This window comes from Tamandua tetradactyla, chromosome 24 (assembly GCF_023851605.1).
Source record: "Tamandua tetradactyla isolate mTamTet1 chromosome 24, mTamTet1.pri, whole genome shotgun sequence".
NCBI classification, from domain to species: Eukaryota; Metazoa; Chordata; class Mammalia; order Pilosa; family Myrmecophagidae; genus Tamandua; species Tamandua tetradactyla.
The window spans coordinates 52,328,079-52,348,091 of record NC_135350.1 but is presented as its reverse complement, the minus strand read 5'-3'; the positions used below and the strand labels follow the sequence as shown (position 1 = coordinate 52,348,091).

The window sequence follows — 20,013 nt, the reverse complement described above, 5'->3', positions numbered from 1 at the left end:
TATTACAAGCAGATATAAAGAGGAGTTTTCTTTTAGAGGGACCCCTATAGTTCATGTTCAAAGAATCTGCTTTGCAAAACCTGTTGGGAAAAAATATACTTCACTGGTGTCTTTGGTTTTATTTGTAGCTGTAATCTGCAAAGATTTCTGCCTCTTTAAGGATAAAGATGGGTTTCTCGTTTTGTAACATGATTTGTTTTCAAAGTCGAATTCAGTTTTGAGTGACATTTTAAAAAATGTTTAAGAAGTGCTTCCCCAAACCAGGTGCTCTTCATGCTCACCTGCTGGTGGTGTTTGATTAGCAGCCAGCTACAATGGGTGTTCTTACTTGTGCCAAATCCACTCTAAATATGGGAGTCTGTGCTTGAGAAGACAAGTCATGCTAATTATTCGTTTTTTTTTCTTGAAAGTAATGTGCCAAAAGCACAGAAACAAAAAAGCCAGAAACAGTATGAGGCTTAGTATTGAGAGACCATAAGATCATAATTTCATCCCATAATATTGCTTTGTTCTTGGGTACATCATCCTTTCCAGCTATGAGCTCACAAACCGTTGCTCTATCTCTGAGCCAGTTGGCATTATTGCCATTCCACAAATGGAGAATGGGAGATGCATCTGGACAAGCCAAATTGACCTAAAGCCTGGTGAATCTGGCTAGAATTGAGAGCCAACTCGCCTGAGTTCTCTCCAGCCCCTTGCTGCCAAAGGCAGCATGGCATAGATGAGAGCTAGAGTCTAGGTCGAACTTCCCAGTATTGCCTGAAATCCATCTGTATTTGAATCATTGTTCAGAAACCAGAAGAAAACTAAATATTGGGTCAAATCACAAGGGCTAAATGATACATAGATGGTGATTGGGAGAGAACAAGAAGGAAAAGGATTGGAGAAGGAAATTGGGGATCTAAGGGCATGAATGTAGGGTATATCCTAGAATATTCTTTTCTTGCAGGCCATGATATATATTTTAAGTGTGGGCTGAAATATGCTAGATATTATATGTTGTGCAGAAAGTTCAAAATGTCCTCCAAGAGGAGATGATAATCAAAATAAAGCATATGCGTAAATTTAAGTCATTAATTCAGTAAATATTTGTTGAGTATCTCCCATGAGGCAGGTCCTGTTGTATTTATCTTTGTATCCTCCTTGCCTAGCATATGGTAGATAGATCAGATGGACAGATGAATGCATGGACAGACACTTCTTGTCCTTTAGAGTTTATTTTGAGGAGTCCCTCTGTCATCATCTCCCAGCTCTTCCTCCCTTGGGACAGCTCATGTTTTCCGACAGAGACATCTGTCTCACCCCTCCTAGAAATCACCCACACACAGAAAGAAGAATTTCCTTAATGAAGGCAAGTAAACACGGGCCTGTATAACTACAGGGAGGAAACCTTTATGTACTTTTACCCAGGATGAATCAGGGAGAACCATGTAGGGAGGAAGGTCACACCTTAACCAACTCACAAGAGTAACACATGTCACAGGCTTCACAGCAGCAAGACAATGCACAGGTGTATATTCTCTGGTCCGAACAACCAGAACAAATTTGCCTCTGTGACCTCTAGAACTCCATGACCCTTCATCCACTATCTCTTGAGCTTGTCCATGCTTCATCTCAGACATAAGCAGCCAGGATCTCAGATAGGCACACCATTATCTATTGAGTGTCCTTCCATTGGCCTCAAACCAAATGCAGAATTAAATTACTGTACCTGACCAGTTGGTTCACATTTTAAACAAATAAATAGGCAGATAGAGGTGAACTAAGTAGAAGAGAAGGTGGAAATATACTCCAGGAAGATGCCAGTGCCAGGGAAAGAAATCTGGTCACTGTGAGAGCATAAATAGGACAGGACCTTAAAAATTTCAGATCCAGCTGCATGTTTTTTGTTTGTCTGTTTGTTTAAAAAAAAAACAGTTTTATTGAGATATACTTATATCATAGAATCCATCCGAAGTGTATGATCAGTGGCTTTTAGTATAATCATAGAGTTGTGCATTCATCACCACAATCAACTTTAGAACATTTTCATTATTCCGAAAAGAAAAACCTCGAATTCTTTAGCAATCATCTCTCAATCATTCTTATCCTTCCCCAGCCCGCTAGACTAATTCTGACTGTAAAAATTTATTCATATTTACATTTGATATAAATGGAATGATATAATTTAAAAAATCTGTCTGGTTTTTCACCTAGCGTAATGATTTTTTTAATTATTGCATTTTTCTTTTTTAATTAGAGACATTGTAGGTTTACAGAAAAGTCATGTAAAAAATATAACATTCCAAAAAAAAAAGAACATTCCCTTATTTCTCCCCCTATTGTTAACACTTTGCATTGATGTGGTAACTTTATTATAATCAATGAAATAATATTAAAATATTGCTGTTAACCATAGTCCAAAGTTTATATTAGATGTTTTTCCTCACATCTATTATTAGCACCTTGTTATATTGACAACCATTTGTTATAATTCATGAAAGAACATTCTTGTATTTGTACTATTAACCACAGTCCATTGTCCACAGTAAGATTCATTGTTATACAGTCTCATGTTTTATCTTCTAACTTTTCTTCTAGCAACATACAGAACCCAAAACTTCCCCTTTCAACCGCATTGATAAACACAATTCAATATTGTTAATTTCACTCAGAAAAATGTTCTATTACCACCACAATCCATTTCCAGGCATGTACAATCCTAGGTAGACATTCTGTACAAATTAAGCATCAGCTCCCCAGTCTCTACACTCGTTCTATCCTCTGGCAACCTATAGTCTAGATTCTAACTCTACGAGTTTGCTTATTACAGTTAGTTCATATCAGTGAGATCATACGTATCTGTCCTTTTGTGTCAGGTTTACTTCGTTCAACATAATGTCCTCAAGTTTCATCCATGTTGTCGCATGCTACAGGATGTTATTCCTTCTTACAGCTAATTAATATTCTGTCATGTGTATATACCACATCTCATTTATCCATTCATCCATTGATGGGCACTTGGGTTGTTTACTTCCTTTGTCAAATGTGAACAATGCTGCTATGAAAATTGGGGTGCAAATGTCTGCTTGAGTCCCTGCTTTCAGTTCATCTGGGTGTATACCTAGTAGCCGGATTGCAGGATCATGTCGCAAGTCTGTCCTTAGTTTACTGAGGAACCACGAAATTGTCTTCCACAGTGGCTACACCGTTTCATGTTCCCACCAGCAATGAATGAGTGCTCCTATTTCTCTACATCCTCTCTGAAACTTGTAGTTTTCTGTTTTTTAAATAGTGGCCATTATAGTTGGTGTGAAATGTTATCTCATTGTGTTGGTTTCTTTTTTTTTCCAACTTTTTTATTGTATACTATAACATATAAACAAAGCAAAGAAATAAAAAAGAAAAGTTTTCAAAGCATTCTTCAACAAGACGTTACTCATTGTGGTTTTGATTTGTATTTCTTTCATAGCTAATGATATTGAGTATCTTTTCATGTGCTTTTTAGACATTTGTATATCCTCTCTGGGAAAATGTCTAATCAAGTCTTTTGACCATTTTTTAATTGGGTTGCTTTTCTTTTTATTGTTGAGCTGTAGGATTTCTTTATATATTCTGGATATTAAACCCTTATCAGATATGTGATTTCCAAATGTTTTCTCCCATTGAGTAGATCGCCTTTACACTTTCATGGCAAAGTCCTTTGAAACTCAAAAGTTTTTAAATCTGAGGAGGTTTCATTTGCCTATATTTTTCTTTCATTGCTTGTGCTTTGGTTGAAAAGTCTAAGAAACCATTTCCTACTACAAGATCTTTCCTACATTTTCTTCTAGGAGCTTTATGTTCCTGGCTCCTGATCTGTTGTATTTTTCTTTTATCTCTATAGTTTTTCCCACACTCCTTTTTGCCTGGAAGGCAAATTTTCGGAGGACAGTCACCCTAGAGTTTTCCAAGTTAGTATTTCCAGCCAGAACAGTGCCAGGGTTCATGAAGGGGTTGCAGACCAGCTCCAAAGAGCCCTGGGGAGAGTGTAGGAAAGACACCAGGAAGCCTTTCTTATGGCTCTCCAAAGTTGTGCTCTCCTGGCCTTCCCAGCAGATGGCACCCTTTAGCCCTAACAGGCCCTGAGTCTTTAAACCTCCACCACTGCCACCTCTTTTGGGATCAGGGTGGAAGCAATGGCAGTATCCTATATCTGGGGTGGACTGACACAGCAGCTCAGAGCCGGGCCCTGGTGATACAAGTTCACCAGTCAAAAGCTGTGATCATTGCTCAGCCATGCCTCACCCTATTCTTCCACATCGTTCTCCATCCACAGCAGCCAGCCAAGGACTGGACCCCAACGTGGCCAGCCTCGAGAGTGGGGGTAGATGTGGCAGCCACCACTGAGCTAGCTATTCAGTTTCTTACTGCTGTTTCTCAGCCTCTTTTCCCCACTCTTCCTGGCATGCTGTTCTGTGCGCCCCTGGCCTCTGGCCTTCCAGAACGGTTGTTTGTTTCGGACAATTCTTGCCTGTCCACTTCCTGTTTGGAGGAGTGAGTCCTGTAGCTCTCCACACCACCATCTCCCCTGGAATTTCTCCCAGGTGCAGGTGCATATTTTGATCAGCTGGAGGAAGGGAAAACTTGGTTGGGAGAGGGAGAGAAGAGCCTTTGATGTTAATTCATAACTATGTGCCTGTTTGTCTTTGGGTTATTACCTGCCTCTGACACAGAACACAGCCAGCCATGTCCAAGCAAGTACGTGTTCATGAACTCAGTGAGGGCAGGGACTTTGTCTTCTTCATCTCTGAATTTCCAAAATCCAATTAATAAATGCTTATTGAGTTTATATGACCACTCCCCCTAAAGCTACATAACAGGGTGAGGATTACTAGAATTGAGTCTCAGATTACATGCTAGGATGTTGGATGCCCTAGGAATTCAAAATAGAGAATTTTATGAATGCAAGTGGTCAGACAGCTTTCTTGAAGATAGTTGGCCTTGTCTGGAATCTTTAATCGATGGTATCAAGAGTGGGGGTAGGCAGTTGCATGATGCAAAGTCTCAGAATTAGGAATGTTCTTGTGGTTCACAGGGACTAGTGAGTAGACCGGTGTGGCTGAAGCAGAGGGTTCCCTTTTGAAATACGGGGTCATATTAAGAAAGGAAGAATGAAGCCAGCATGTGAGGTAACAAATAAGAATGTTTGAAATTTAAACTTTCGGCAATGGGAAACCACTGAAGGCATTTCAACCAAGCTACAATGAGATAAAAAGAAAACTCAAAAGAGCGGAATCCACAACAAAACTTAATAATGAAAAGAAAATAAAAATAGGGGGAAAAAAAAGAAAAGAAAAGAAAAAGTTAAATCTAGCAATGCCAAGCAAGATTGGTTGAAATATGAGGCACTAGAGGTAAGGATCCTGCGTAAGAATGTAAAATAACAATCTGTGAATGAAGTGGTAAAGTTCTGGTCTAGAGAGGTGGCAGTGGGAATGAATTTCAAGTCTCTAGTCTATTTTGTTTGGTTTGAGATAAGTGTTTCATTTGTGTCCACAATTTTCTCTCTAGATGAGGATAAAAATAATGATGGCTCAACTTTTTATTCAGTGTTTATTACATACCAGTCACTGTTCTAAGCATTTTGCATATTGTATTTCAGTCCATCTTCACAACAACCCTTTGAAGTACTAGTATTAGCCCCATTTGACAGATAAGTCAACTGAGGTACTGACGGATTAAGTAATTTGCCCAAGATAAAACAGTTAGTAAGACATGAGGCCAGGATTCAAACCAGGATGTAAATCTCCGCGGCTTAAAGTTGTAATTACAAATACCTACTTCAGCACATTGTTGGGAAATATTAAGCTATGATGCCAATCTTGGAAAGATGACTGAAAAGTGATATGTGCTATCATCATCTTGAAAGAAAAATAAAGAAACATTTCTTGTCTATCAACACTATCGACTGCCTACTCCATTTGAAGGAGTTCTGTATACAGTAAAATTTTAAATTTGTAATAAGATACTATGCTTTTTAAATGCTGATTTTCTCAAATTAAAAATTAATTAAAATTATAAAAATTCAAATAGTATAGAAATAATGGAGAGAATGAAAATCTCATGTAATCTTACTCTTCCCCAAAATCATTTTCCATCATGCTGTCGAAATTCTTCCAGCTATTTTCTTCTACATCATCATTTATATTAATAATTCTTTTTCTCAAAGATGATCATATCATTTTGTAACACATTTTCTCATTGGATATTTTTTGGATATCTTTCCATGCACAACATATAGTCTTATTTTATTCCTTTAAAAGTTGCATAGGATTCGGCTTCATTTTCAGCATGACCTGGTTTAGATTCGTGTTCTTTTCCAATCAGCAGAGCGACAGGTTTCATGTGACCTAGATTCTTTCCTCAATGCCACTTTTGTTCCTTTTGTGTCTTAGATAGGAGAAGAAAGCTCAAATGAGACTCAAACTTCTGTTTTCATGAAAACAATAGAAGCTAGCATTTATCTGGTACTTATACTATAAGCCAGCAACTATTCCTAGCCCCATTTTACAGATGAGGCAAGTGGGACTTAGAGAGGTTAAGAAACTTACTTGCACAAGGCCATACTATTAGATATTGGCAAGTCAGAACTTGAATATGGACTGTTTAACTCCAAAGCCTGTATACTTAGTACCACACTATCTCCTCTCTATACAAGTGTTTACCTAAACTGATTAAAATGAAATGGTTTCCACAGCATCATGTTGAGTCAACTGTAGAATAATTAGCCAGTGAAGGTGAGCTCTGTCACTTCCTTTTATGACACTCTTCACAAATACCAGCAGCTGAAAAGGAGGAGTTGTTTCAAGGAGCTCCTTCCCTTCTGCTACTTCTCTCTCCATGCTTTTCCCCCCACAAATCACTATTAGCCTGGAGTTTGACCCACTGCACCTCACCTTCCTCAGAGGATGCCTCCTGGGAATCAAACCTCATTTAACATCTTTACTGCTGATGAGGCCAGAAATGGAAAGTACATAAGGGTTCCTTGGGTGAAGTGATATTCTCCACATTTCAACTGGGCAAAAATGAGGGCTGCAGAAAGGCATATCTATCCACCCAGCATATCCCATGCAAAAATTTCAAAGCAGCCTGTTTAACTAGATGAATGCAAATAAACAATCCTGGTGAGGCATATTTAAAAAGACTTTGTTGGTGCTTTTTGGTTTTGTTTTATTATTATTTTTTTTCCTAAATGACCTAGACTGGTTTAACATGCGCTCTCTTATAAATGGAATAAAGTAACCCTCTCCTTAGCTTAGTTCTAGGAAAACATCCACAAAGACATGTAAGGAAAACCCCACATAAAATCATTCATACTTGACTCAAATTATCTCTCCCCAAAGTAGGTGTTTTCATAGAAGTTCAGGGTTAGAAGGGAACTAAAAATTCAACCAGTTCAGTTTCACACCTGATACTTTTTACAATAGTTCACCAAAGTGGCCAACTAGGCTCCATTTGAACGCCATCAATGAAAGTGAACTCACTGAGTCTAAAAACAGATGATTTCTTTTTCAGAATGTATTCAAAGTACTACAGTGTTCTTCTTTAAATTTATCCTGCTATGTGTTATCCCATAACTTCAATCCTTTTATCTTTATTGGACCAAATATTGCATCAAATGTGTTTTCCATGTTACCATTTTCTAAGTGCTCTCATTTCCTTGCCAAGTCTTTCTTTTTCCAGGTTAAGGTCCTTTGTTCTTCTCCTGATATTGCTACGTCATGATCTTGAGTTCTGGGCCTTTAAGGTGCCTCTTCCTTGAATATGTTCAAATTGGCCATGTTTCTTGTAGGCTGTAGCATCTAACACAGAACACAGGGCTCTAGGGAAGACTTAAGGAGGACAGTCACCGACCTTATTCTTGTTTTTACATGGGCAGGCACCACCTACCTTATTCTTGATGTTCTATTTCTGTTAGGTGTGCTGAACTTAGGATTTCACCCAAGTCCTCAAAAGAAGGGAAACCAAGGAACTTTATTCAAGAAATCAACTATTCAATTTATTTTTCTTAAAGCTATAATAGAATATATAATAAAGCAGAAGAAAAGAAAACTGTAGGCTTAGATTTTTTATTTGATGTATTATAGCATCTTTCTGATATTCTGTATTTCTATAATAATATTTACCTATGATTCCACTATAAGATAGGAATTGTGTGAAAGTAACAATGCTTAACTTTTCATAAGTATTCAAGGAATGATCCCTGAGGCACCAAATATCAGGGTTTCTTAAAAGTGCCAAACTTAAACACCAGTGTTCATAGCGGCATTATTCTCAATAGCCAAAAGGTAGAAGTAACCCAAGTGTTCATAAATAAAAGAATGGATAAACAAAATGTGGTCTTTACCCACAATGGAATATTATTCAGCCATAAAAAGGAATGATGTTCAATATGTACTACAACCTAAATGTAACTTGTAGACATCATAAATTAAATAAGCCAGGCATAAATGGACAGATATTGTAGAATAAGCAAATTCAGAGGGAGAAAAGGTAGATTAGCGCTTCTCAGGGGCTGAAGTGGGTAGGGGTTGTGTGAACGGGGAGTGATTGTTTAATGGGTACAGAGTTTCTGTTTTAGGTTCTGAAACATTTTGTTAATAGTTGGTGGTCATAATAGTACAACCTTGTAAATGTACTGAACTGTATATTTAAAAATGGTTAAAATGGCAAACTTTATATTATTTATATATATTGCAATAAAAGTGAATTTTAAAATGTGTCTAAAAGCTAAAAGAGATGAAATATTGTATTCTTTTATACCATGAGTCTTTGGAATGGATGGCTAGCCCCTTAATGACTAGGGAGTTTTTAGCAGCTCTCCTTATGCCCTCCTTCCTTGGTAGAGTTGTGTTTCTGATTTCATTTAGACCACCTTGAAGAGCTTACTATTCCCCTCTTCCACCCCAGGATTTAGGTGCCCACTCCAGATCCAAATTAGTTTTTGTAACATTAGAAGAAAGAAAAGCAATAGAGTAGATTTACCTCAAAAAGCTTTCTTTGATTAGAAACTGTGGCTGTGTACATGTAAGATTTTATTATACTCTTAGACTTCTTTGGAGAAATTACTACTAGAATGTATAAGGCAATGGGTGGTAGGGAGTATATGAATATAGGAAATACATTAGATACCCTTATATCATTTTCTGAATGGCATATGATTGGGGGTCTATATAGGAGAGTGTCGTAGAAAAGGACATGTAAGGAAACCATTGCCAAAATTAACATTGGCTCTCAGCCACCGGCTAAATCAAAAAGAGAAGACAAAATCTTAAAGACAAGTGAATTTTAAATACAGGCCAATAATCACAGCAGGGAATGTGTTGGATAAGATGGGTGTATGTAATTATGTTGAAAATGTAATCACATGCCACCAGCTAGCTACCCAAACATTTTCCTGCAGCCACCCCCTGCAACCATCCCTTCTGATCTCAAAGATCCACATTGACTTTGTAAAATGCATGATATGGTTCCCTCTTGTTAGAGGGGTGACCTTTTCCAGGCCAATTAAAAGGTGCTTCTTTGAGGATATTGGAACTCATACTCAAAGGGATAAAAGGAAATTGAAACCTCTATTAAAAAGAGCTAATGATGCCTAGAGCAGTTGGGATTAAAAAAGAACAAAGTCAATTTTAAAAAGATGCCCCAAATCAAAGAGCTGCTTCTTTCATCAAATACCAAGGAGAAAGCAAAATGAAGCATATATCATTCTTTAATGAAAAATTGGGGCAATGGAATCAGCCTTCTGCCCAGATCATAGGACTGCAAAACCAGTGAGAAGTTTTGAGCAAAATCCTTTGAACATCTTGTGAGAGACGTGCTGCATGAATTTGAGATAGTGTCACAAAAAATGAAACTAGCTGTTCTCCCATATTAGTTAAAATGATCCAGAAAAATATTGAAAGGGTAATAATAAAAAATAGTATGCACAGGTCTGAGTTATACTTATTGCCATCTGACATAAAATAATTCCTGGATTAAAATAGCATTGTGATGATCTGCAATGCATGTGGCGTCAATTGCTATGGTGATTTATATGACTGTAGTTATTATAAACTTGGTAGGTTTTTTACTCCTTAATATGGTTTATTATAATCATCCAACCAAAAGGGAACTCCTGGATTTGAAAGGGGCTAGGCTTCCTGCCCCAGTGCATATCTTTGGGTAATGAATGCCTTTACCACTTAGACCATTCTCAGTTGAGTGGGTTTTGGTAAACAGTCACAAAACCTAAGAACAGACTAGTGCTGAGTTTTCTGTTTGTTTAAATTATAAATGAACTAATTGCCCAAGCCAAAGAGCACCACACCTTTGGCACAACCGGCAGAAACCTCTTTGTTACAAATTTGCTTGAACTCCCTCAAGATATGTTTAATGGCAATGTAGCCGATGGACAATTTTCTATTGTAAGCCATCACTTTTGGATGTTGGTTCTCTCTCCAGAAAATCAGGACAATGGCAAAGGAAGCTTCACAGTATCCAAATTCACTGCCCCTGAACTTCAATCTGGCCATGTTTTGATGGTGGCTAAAATAATTATTTTAGAACTGAAAAAGTTTTCTAGAATAAAACAGATCACTTGCGCTGGGACTTGAATATACCTCAGTGGGCTTAGGATGCCTCATCTCAGCCTGGAAATTCTAGGATGAAGTAAGTGTTAAATTCTTACATTCTTCAATTAAAAAAAGGAATAGGGCACATAGTTCTCTGTGCCAGTATGTATTAAACAGAGGCAAACATATCCAGTGTTGGCAGTCGGTTTCAGCAGTTTAATAATTTGAACTAGAGAGAAAAAGGAAGGGGGTGGCTGAGAAAAGAAAGATGGCTTGTCTCAAAAGCAGAAAGACATCTGGGCTGATAAGAAGGTAACTAAAAGAGGAGCCAAAGATAGCCAGGAGAAACTGATTATAAATTTGCCTCAAGGTTCAGACAGGGGGTCATGCAGTTGAATTATAGGCAGGGGTCACTTTGGTAGCTTTACTTATGCTCTGATTTTGATACTTCTAGGCAGCCTCCTTTATCATGTACCACCTTCTTTAAGCATTAGGTGGCTGAATATGCCTGAGAAGAATTGCCCAGTATAAACTTATATTATGGTTTACACATAGTTGATAGCCCTGTAGGGCCCTGAGAAGAAGACCAAAATTGTCCCATAGCACAGGCTCCTACCTTAGTTTTGCTGTCAAATGGCCAATAAAACTTACCTGAACAGATTTAAAGTTTCAATCTTTACATTTCCCTTATGATCTCAGGCAGTTCAGCCCTCCTGGAGTGTTCCAGGCTATCTATGAGTTCATATAGGGTAAGAAATGCTTTAGAGTATGTTTGTGTATATATATATATATACACACACACACACATACACAAACAGCAACAAGAAAAACCAGGTGGTGATCTGATATAGGTTAACCCATCCATTCGTTCAGCATTGTAGAAGTTTGCTCAGGGATGGAGACCTGGAACAGCCAGTATTAAGTGGTGGGGATGGGAGCAGTAGAAAGGGAGGGAAGGGAATCATAAGACAAGACCATGCATCTTACTCCATCCTGCCTAAGTAGGATTTTTCTTTCAAGTCTGACTATAAAAGTAGAACTGAGCTTCCTTAGGTGCATGCTATAGAAATGAGCTAAAACTATGTAGAATTGTTCTGTAAACTTCAAACAATACACTGTACAACTTCAATTTTTATCAAGTATGATGATCATTTCTGTCACTGGTGTCACTAAGCTACCAGGGTTAGGAATCTTATACTGAGGTCTTCTATGTGTCAGACCCTGTTCTTGACCAGGATTTCTCAATAGCAACACTATTAACATTTTGGGTCGAATACGTCTTTGTTCTAGGGGACTGTTCTGGACATTGTAGGATGTTAGCAGCATCCCTGGTCTCCACCTACTAGATGTAAAAGCAACATCCCCTCCCCTCCAAACTGCCAATTGTGACAATTCATAATATCTCCAGACATTCTACTGTATTCTGGGAGCAAAATTGCCCCTGGTAGAACTACTTTTCTAAACATATGATACGTGCTTGACATGGGGTGTGACATGCAAAGAGCATGAGATGGGAAATCAGATTTCTTTCTTTGTTACTTCATTCACTGTCCATTTTATTTATTGAGTCCCTGCTATATTCCAAGAACTGTTTTAGGTGACAGGGGTACAAAGATGAATAAATGATAGTTTTGGTTTTTGTTATAAGGAGAAGAATTTATAGGGAGAAAAACTCATGCCTAAATTACCAATGTGGTAAATGCAATGAAATAGACTTGCATAGAACTGGTAGCACATGGTAATGGTGAGGGAAGGGGGAGTAGAAAGCTCCTGACCCAGCTTGAGAGTTGTTTTGGTTTGCTGAAGGTGCAGGACAAGGGATGGGTTAGTTTTTAAAATGGGTATTTATTAGTTTACAAATTTACAGTTCTGAGGCCATGAAACTGTCCAAATTAAGGCATCAAGAGGAAGATACCTTCTCTGAGGAAAGGCTGCTGGCATCCAGGACACCTCTGTCATGTGAGAAGGCACATTGCCAGCATCTGCATGTCCTTTGCTCCAGGGTTCTGTTGCTTTCAGCTTCTGATTTCAGTGGCTTTCTCTCAGAGCATCTGTGGGCCCTCTCTTAGCATCTCCAGGACATTTCTCTTCTTCGGAGCTCATAAAGAGCTCCAGTAAAGGATTAAGATCCACCTTGAATGGGCTGGGTCACATCTCAATTGAAACAGCCTAATCAAAAGGTCCCACCCACAAGAATGGATTAAAAGAACATGGCTTATATAAATATCCACTTCTTAGTTTATGGTGTATTGGAGTGGCTGGAGGGAAGTACCTGAACTGTAGAGCTGTGTTCCAATAGCCTTCTTTCTTTAAGATGATTGTGTAATGATATAGCTTTTACAATGTGACTGTGTGATTGTGAAAACCTTGTGTCTGATGCTCCTTTTAACCAGGGTATGGACAGATGAGTAAAAAATATGGATAAAAAAATAAACAAATAATAGTGGGAAAAGATTAAATTAAATTAAGTAGATGGGAATACTAGTGGTCAATGAGAGGGAGGGGTGAGGGGTATGGTATGTATGAGTTTTTCTTTTTTCTTCTTTACTTTTTCTGGAGTGATGCAAATGTTCAAAAAAATGATAATGGTGATGAATACACAACTATGTGATGATATTGTGAGCCATTGATTATATACCATGTATGGAATGTTTGTATGTTAAGAATGTTTATGTATATGTATGTTGGTTTTTCTTTGTTTGTTTTTGGCTTTTATAAAGAGTATTTATTTAGTTTTAAATTTACTAACTTGGGAATATACATGGTGACATCTGCTGGCCCTCTTTCCAGGTTTCCAGGTTCAAATGGCTTTCCCAGAGCTGTTCCCTTTCTACATTTCCAACATCTGGGTCTGAGCTGGCTCTGAGCACTGGGCTGAGGTGTGCTGGGCTGCTGAGCTGTTGAGCTGTTTCTCTGTCTTTTGACTTTGCATTTTAAGCCTCACTCATTGTGGACGGCACTCCCCTTAGCTGACTGCAGATGTACTCAGCCATAGATGAAATTCATGTGCTGATGATTTAAGTCCACAACAACAGGATGGTTGAGTACCATGCATGTTATTTTATTAATAAAAATATTAAAAAAAAAAAAAAAAAGAACATGGCTTTTCCTGGGGTACACAACAGCTTCAAACTACCTCAGGAGTAGAAGCTGTAGCCATCAAGGAAGGCTTTCTTGAGTTGCCTAGACTGAGCTGAATCTTAAAAGATAAGTCGGATTCTAACCAGGTGGAGGAGGTGAGAACATTGAAGCAGAGGGAGCAGTATTATAAAACAAGACACAGAGGTGAAAACAAGCCTAGAATGTGTGCTGAGTTTTGAGCAGAGAATGTTAAAAGTCTGGAGCAGTAGATAAGATGATCTTCTTTGCCATTCTAAGAACTCGTACTTTATCCTAGGAGATGGAACCCATTGAAAGGTTTTAAGCAAGGTAGTGATGTTTTTGTTTAAACTGATTGCCTTGTTAAGTAGACAGAGTATGAATTCAAGGGGCGCAAGAACGAAAGCAGGGAGACCGCTTAGGAGACCAAAAGACAATGAGGTCCTGAACTAGAGTAATGAAAGTAAGGGAGAGATTTGAGAAATATTTCACAGATAAATCAGCATGATATGGTGATTGGATGTGGAAATGAAGATGAGAGATGATGGACTAAGACAAGGATGACTCCCTGTCTTCGTTGTTATAAGGTGCCTCTCCTGGTGTCCAGCACATAGGATGTACTCAGTGAGTGGTAACCATTGTATGATGTTATCATATTAACTTCTTATAATCTTCATTTTGCGAATGAGAAAATTGAAGCTTGGTGAAAAGTGGTTAGTCCAAAGTCACAGCTAGTGGGGGAGGAGCCAGGATTTGAGCCCTGCTTCACTGTCTTCTATCCAACCATATTTCATGGCTTTGGCTTAGTGTGGATTAAACTGGTAAAATGAATTCACTAATGAAGTGAACTTGGTTGCCATTTTTATGCCTAGTAGGTGATCAGTATTTATTGAATGGAGATATGATTTTTAAAAATATGTTTTTGTTGAGATATCTCATGGCTCATAGTATCATCACATAGTTGTGTATTCTTCAACATGATCATTTGTAGAACATTTGCGTTATTCCAGAAAAAGAAATAAAAAGAAAAAAGAAAAAAACTTATACATCCCATACCCCTTTCCTCTCCCTGTCATTGACCACTAGTATTGCAATCTTCCCATTTTTTTTACTCCTTATTCCACTCCCCCCATTATTTATTTATTTTTTGTCCTTATTTTTTTTTATTCATCTGTCCATACCCTGGATAAAAGGAGCATTAACCACAAGGTTTCCACAATCACAATCACAGCTATAAACATGGAGGTATGATTTAAATGAAAATTTATTATATCAACATACATACCTATCATTTTCATGTACTGTTAAGGGGATAAAGAAATATCTAACCACAACACATGCAAATATCATCCACCTGAGCTGCAGCTTTTGTATTTGTCTCAGGTACCTGGCACCTACAAGTGAAGTTTTAAGGCCTCCAAGTCCATTATTCTTTCTTTTTGTGTGGAATGTTCACAGTGTGTCTTCAGACACAGAGTCAGGGATATAGGTACAATAAACACTTGTTAAATAATTTGGTAATGGATTTTTTAACATCACCATTAAATTCTGGGCCAATAAGAGGAGGACCTTCAGGGCTATTGTAATTTTATCTAAAAATATTAAATGTGACCAAGACCATGAATTTCTGTTGGACAAGGAAGAGAAGACAGTCATGGGGCTAAAAGGTTGAATCTTATGCATGTTGTTAAGATAAACTCAAAGAAATTCCAGTGTTACTTCTCTCTTGGATTGCTCCCTTAACCTTTCCTTCTCCAAATCTGGACTTTAAAGCCCTTAGAAAAAAACAAGATGCAAAAGTGCAAGATTAGAGAAGAAACAAAAAAAAGTGCAGGATTAGTTGCACAATTTACTTATACTTAAAGAAAGTGTCCAAAAAGACTAGTTAAGCCTGTCTGACAGCAGTGACAGGACTCATCGTCAGAAAATTCAAGAATGATTATAACCTGTGACCTGTGACGGCTCTAAAGGCTTGTAAGAATTACCAGGGAATGTTACTGGTATTTGTCTCTCAGGATCATCTTCCTTCTCACTGCCAAGGAGAGAAAGTTCCAGTTACCTCTAGATGCTTACGTCTATTATCTGTGCATTTGAGTTTTTGTTCCAGAGCTGAGAATGGTAGAGACCTTCACAATTTTTGAACTTGTAGAAGCATAATATAGAGACTCACTTAAACCAGGCCCTCTGCAATGGCCCCAGTCTTACCCTGAAGAATTGGGAATTCCTTGGTCTGGAGTCAGGGCTTGAGGCAAAATAATACCAGATGGCCGACCAGGAGTTACTCTTCTTCATTCCTGCTCTCCTATTTGGGTTCCAACTACAAGGAAGCTCATGGAAGTGTTTCTTGAGCATTTGTCATAATAGCGCCTCCTCACTGTTCCCCAAACAGGGCCTTATACTCTAGTTCTCCTTAGAAACTGTTACTGGGCAATAGGATATTAGTATTATAGTTCATACTCAGTTCAGTTTAAAAGAAACAGATTATCCTTTTAAAAATACGTTCTCAATGTTTAAATTACTGATAATCATAATATGTCTTCCTTCTAGACACTGGCTGTTCCTCTAGGTAAAACACCCTTGACCAATGCCCCTCTTTGCATGTTCATCCATATGGTACTCATCCTTCAAGTCTCAATTTGGAGATTACTTCCTCTAGGCCCTTCCTGACCTTTCACGTCTTTGGTAATATGTGACCTGCAACAGCCCTTCTCATTCAATATCGTGATGGCTGTCAGTGACTTTAGAGTTTCTTCGAGGCATAGACTGCTCCCTATTCATTTTAGTATCTTTGGTGATGGACACATAGACTGAAAAGAATGCTTGAAATGTGCAAGGACTTCTAGGCAAGTAGGTATGGATCTGAATCATGTTCTACCACTTATCAGCTGTATAAATGGAAACATCATTTACTTTTGCTGAGGCTCAATTTCCCTATAAGAAAAAAATGGAAAAAATAATACTTGCCTTAAAGAGTTGTGAAAAGTCTAACATAGTTCCTGGTATATCATGGGTACTTAATAAAAATACTTATTCATTTGATCATCATTCTAGGTTCAAGATTAGGAGTGCCTTCCAAAAAGTTTACTCTAGACCAGTGATACGGTAGGAGGTCTCACCAGATTTATCTCACCATCTGTATGACCATATGTACCTAAGTATCAGCATGTGTTTCTTTTAAAAATAATTTTGCCCATTATCTAATAGTGAGAGTCAGTCAGGTAGAATGGAAGAAACACAATATGTGAAGTCAGGGGCGGGCCACGGTGGCTCAGCAGGCAACAATGCTTGCCTGCCATGCCAGAGGACCCGGGTTCGATTCCCGGTGCCTGCCCATGTAATAATAATTAAAAAAAAAAAAAAAAGATATGTGAAGTTAGAGTACATTTTGAGGCATTTGAAATTGACAATTGAAAATGGAGTATCAATGACCATCCCCCTCAGAAGAATTTCCTTTTGGCTCAAGGTGTGTTCTGTTCTGTTAAACTAACCGAATAGTGAGTGGGCTGCCTTTCCAAGTCCCCTTGTGGTTTAGATGGTTTCTATGGTGCAACAGTGACATCCATTGGTCTGTTGTGCTAATTATAGAAGAAGCCTGTTTCTCAGCTCTCTGACTACTGAGATACAAGAGGACAATATGTTTCCTAGCCCAACAAGTAAGTGGAGCTGGCAGTTAGCACCTGCTTCTCTGCAGACAGGGCTGGCTTCAGGACCCTCTCCAAGGATATGTGTTCTGTGATCAGTGCCACCTGTGTTTTCCCTTGTCATGTGGGGTCCTCCTGGAGCTTGTCCTTTCTTCATGAAGTTCAGTAGATTCAAGTAGGGATCCAGATATGCTGTTGAATATGTAAGCCAAAACTAATAACTTAATTTCTGAACGTTTTCCTGATAAAGTGAAACTGATACAAAACCTGTTTCATAGTTACCAAGGGTTTTCCCATACATGTTAGAATAATCCCACCATAATTATTCAAATTAGGAAAGTACAAATCAGATCTGCATCCATCAAGCTGTCAGAATGGAAAGGTGAGCACCCAATTACGACTTTTCAAACCTCAGTCTTGGTGACTCAGGTTTGCTATTAGTTGGAATTATCTAAGTTGTTACAGAAACTCCTGCTTCATTCTGAAAGAACCCTGGTGAGAGGTTCTAAAGATGGAATCCAAGGACAGGCAAAGTAGCTGGATATGATGTTGCGCGATGAATGAATGTCTTCAAGTTAAAAAAAAAAAAAGATATGCAGTACTGGTTTTCATCTCCATAGAACATGTAACAGGAAAGAGCAAGCATAAAAAAATTTATTTTCACCTACTATGTGTTAGGTACTCTGTTAAATATGAAGAATCAAGGATAAACAAGAAAGACATGTTCAAAACAAAACCCATGGATTCAATTGCACTTTGTATCATTTTCTAGGAAATTTTTTTTATAAGTTAAGGGAATTTATAACTGATTTGTGGTAACTGGTGCAGATTTTTCTGATTATGATTATCAGTTATGATTAAACAAACAAACAAAAATGACTCATTTAAAAAAGATTCTTATTCAAATTCCTTTCTTCCTTCTAGTGTTGGCTACCAAAAAGGAAAGCTGGGTTCCAGTGTTCTTAAATCATCTCATTTTAACTCTAATCGTAAATACCCAAGGCTCTTTCTTCAGTCCACCTCTTCTCTGCCTAGCAACAGAGCTTCCCAATTGTGAACTTACTGGTTCTTCCTCTATGGAGAGAGTCAAGGATGTCACTTCCTTCTTTACAGGTAGAACTCTCTGAGAACAGAGGCCAGTAGCAGATCCCAGACCTTGCCAATTCACAGGCCCCCCTCCACTCTGAGGGTTTTACACCTTCCACGGTCTAACTCATTAGGCCTCCGTTAGAAAAGTGGAACCCACATTTTATAGCATCACTTCTCATAGTGGCCATTTTGGTTTAGCACCACATGTTAGACAAACTGAGAGGATTTCAACCTGCAATTGTTGGCTCTGTTTAGTCCCTCCATTGCACCAAGGTGTACATCTGAGAAATCCAGTGATGTTGCTAAAGGTTGCTAAGAGAAAATTTGTGAAGTTTCTTTTACAAGTAAGAAAAGATGAGTTCATTTTAACTGAAGCAACTCATCCTAACTATGTGTATTTCCCAATGTGTTAATGCTGAAAAAAAAAAACCACAAATAAAGATTTACCGGAATAGGCTTTCGGTGCTCAGAATGCTGAGTATCACAGGAAGAAGGCTTGTTATGCAGCTTGGACAGAGGGACGCACCCACCCACCCCACCTCTCTCAGGCAGGAGTACTGCTACTTGACTCTGTAGAATCCCAGCTCTCTTCCATAGCCATTTCTTTTGGGTAGCTCCAGCACCATCAGCATCTTCATCAACCACCTTTTAGCATTTTGGACTTGAACATAAAATAAACACATAGTAGTCCTTTGCAGGGCCAACCGATAAATATATAAGATGATCTGGGGGGCTCTGGATAGGACTCGACTGCCCCAAAAATCTTTTACCCAGATGCTTGCTGCCCCCTGCCCCTCTATAAGGGATTCGTCCCTTTGGGTTAACTATTGCCTGGCTTACTTTTTAAATGGATATCCCTAGGAGAGAGTCATTAAGACCTTAATAATAACTAGTCTGTCACATGTGGGTTATGTTATTTTTTAAAGTTTGCTTTTTAATAAATTTTTTTCAATCTACTTAATTTATTTTAACATTTTTTCCCTGTATTATTTATTTTTAAACCCTATGTTTTACTCATCTGTCCATACCATAGATAAAAGGAGCATCAGACATGAATTCACAATCACACAGTCACATTGCAAAAGCTATATTATTATACAATCATCTTCAAGAAACATAGCTACCGGAACACAGTTCTGCAGTTTCAGACATTTCACTCTAGCCACTCTAATGCACCTTAGACTACAAAGGGGATATCTGTATAATGCATAAGAATAACCTCCAGGATAACCTCTCAACTCTGAAATCTCTCAGCCACTGACATTTTATTTTGTCTCATTTCTCTCTTCCCCCTTTTGGTCAGGAAGGTTTTCTCAATCCCTTGATGCTGAGTCCCAGCTCATTCTAGGATTTCTGTTCCATATTACCAGGGAGGTTTATACCCCTGGCAGTCCTGCCCCATATAGAGAGGGGAGGGCAAAGGAGCTTGCTTGCCATATTGGCTGAGAGAGAGAGAGAGGGGCCACATCTGAGCAACAAAAGAGGTTCTCTGGGCATGGTTCTTAGACCTAATTTTAAGTAGGCTTAGCCTATCCTTTGTGGGGATAAGTTTCATATGAACAAACCCCAAGATTGAGGGCTCAGCCTATTAATTTGGTTGTCCCCACTTT

At 38.4% G+C, this 20,013-nt stretch overlaps 1 protein-coding gene across 4 annotated transcripts in view; it reads left to right on the top strand.

Moving 5' to 3' along the window:
- Positions 1 to 20,013, top strand: part of SHROOM3 (shroom family member 3) — a 197,804-nt gene that overhangs the window by 66,243 nt on the left and 111,548 nt on the right. The gene's annotated exons all lie outside the window — the stretch shown is intronic.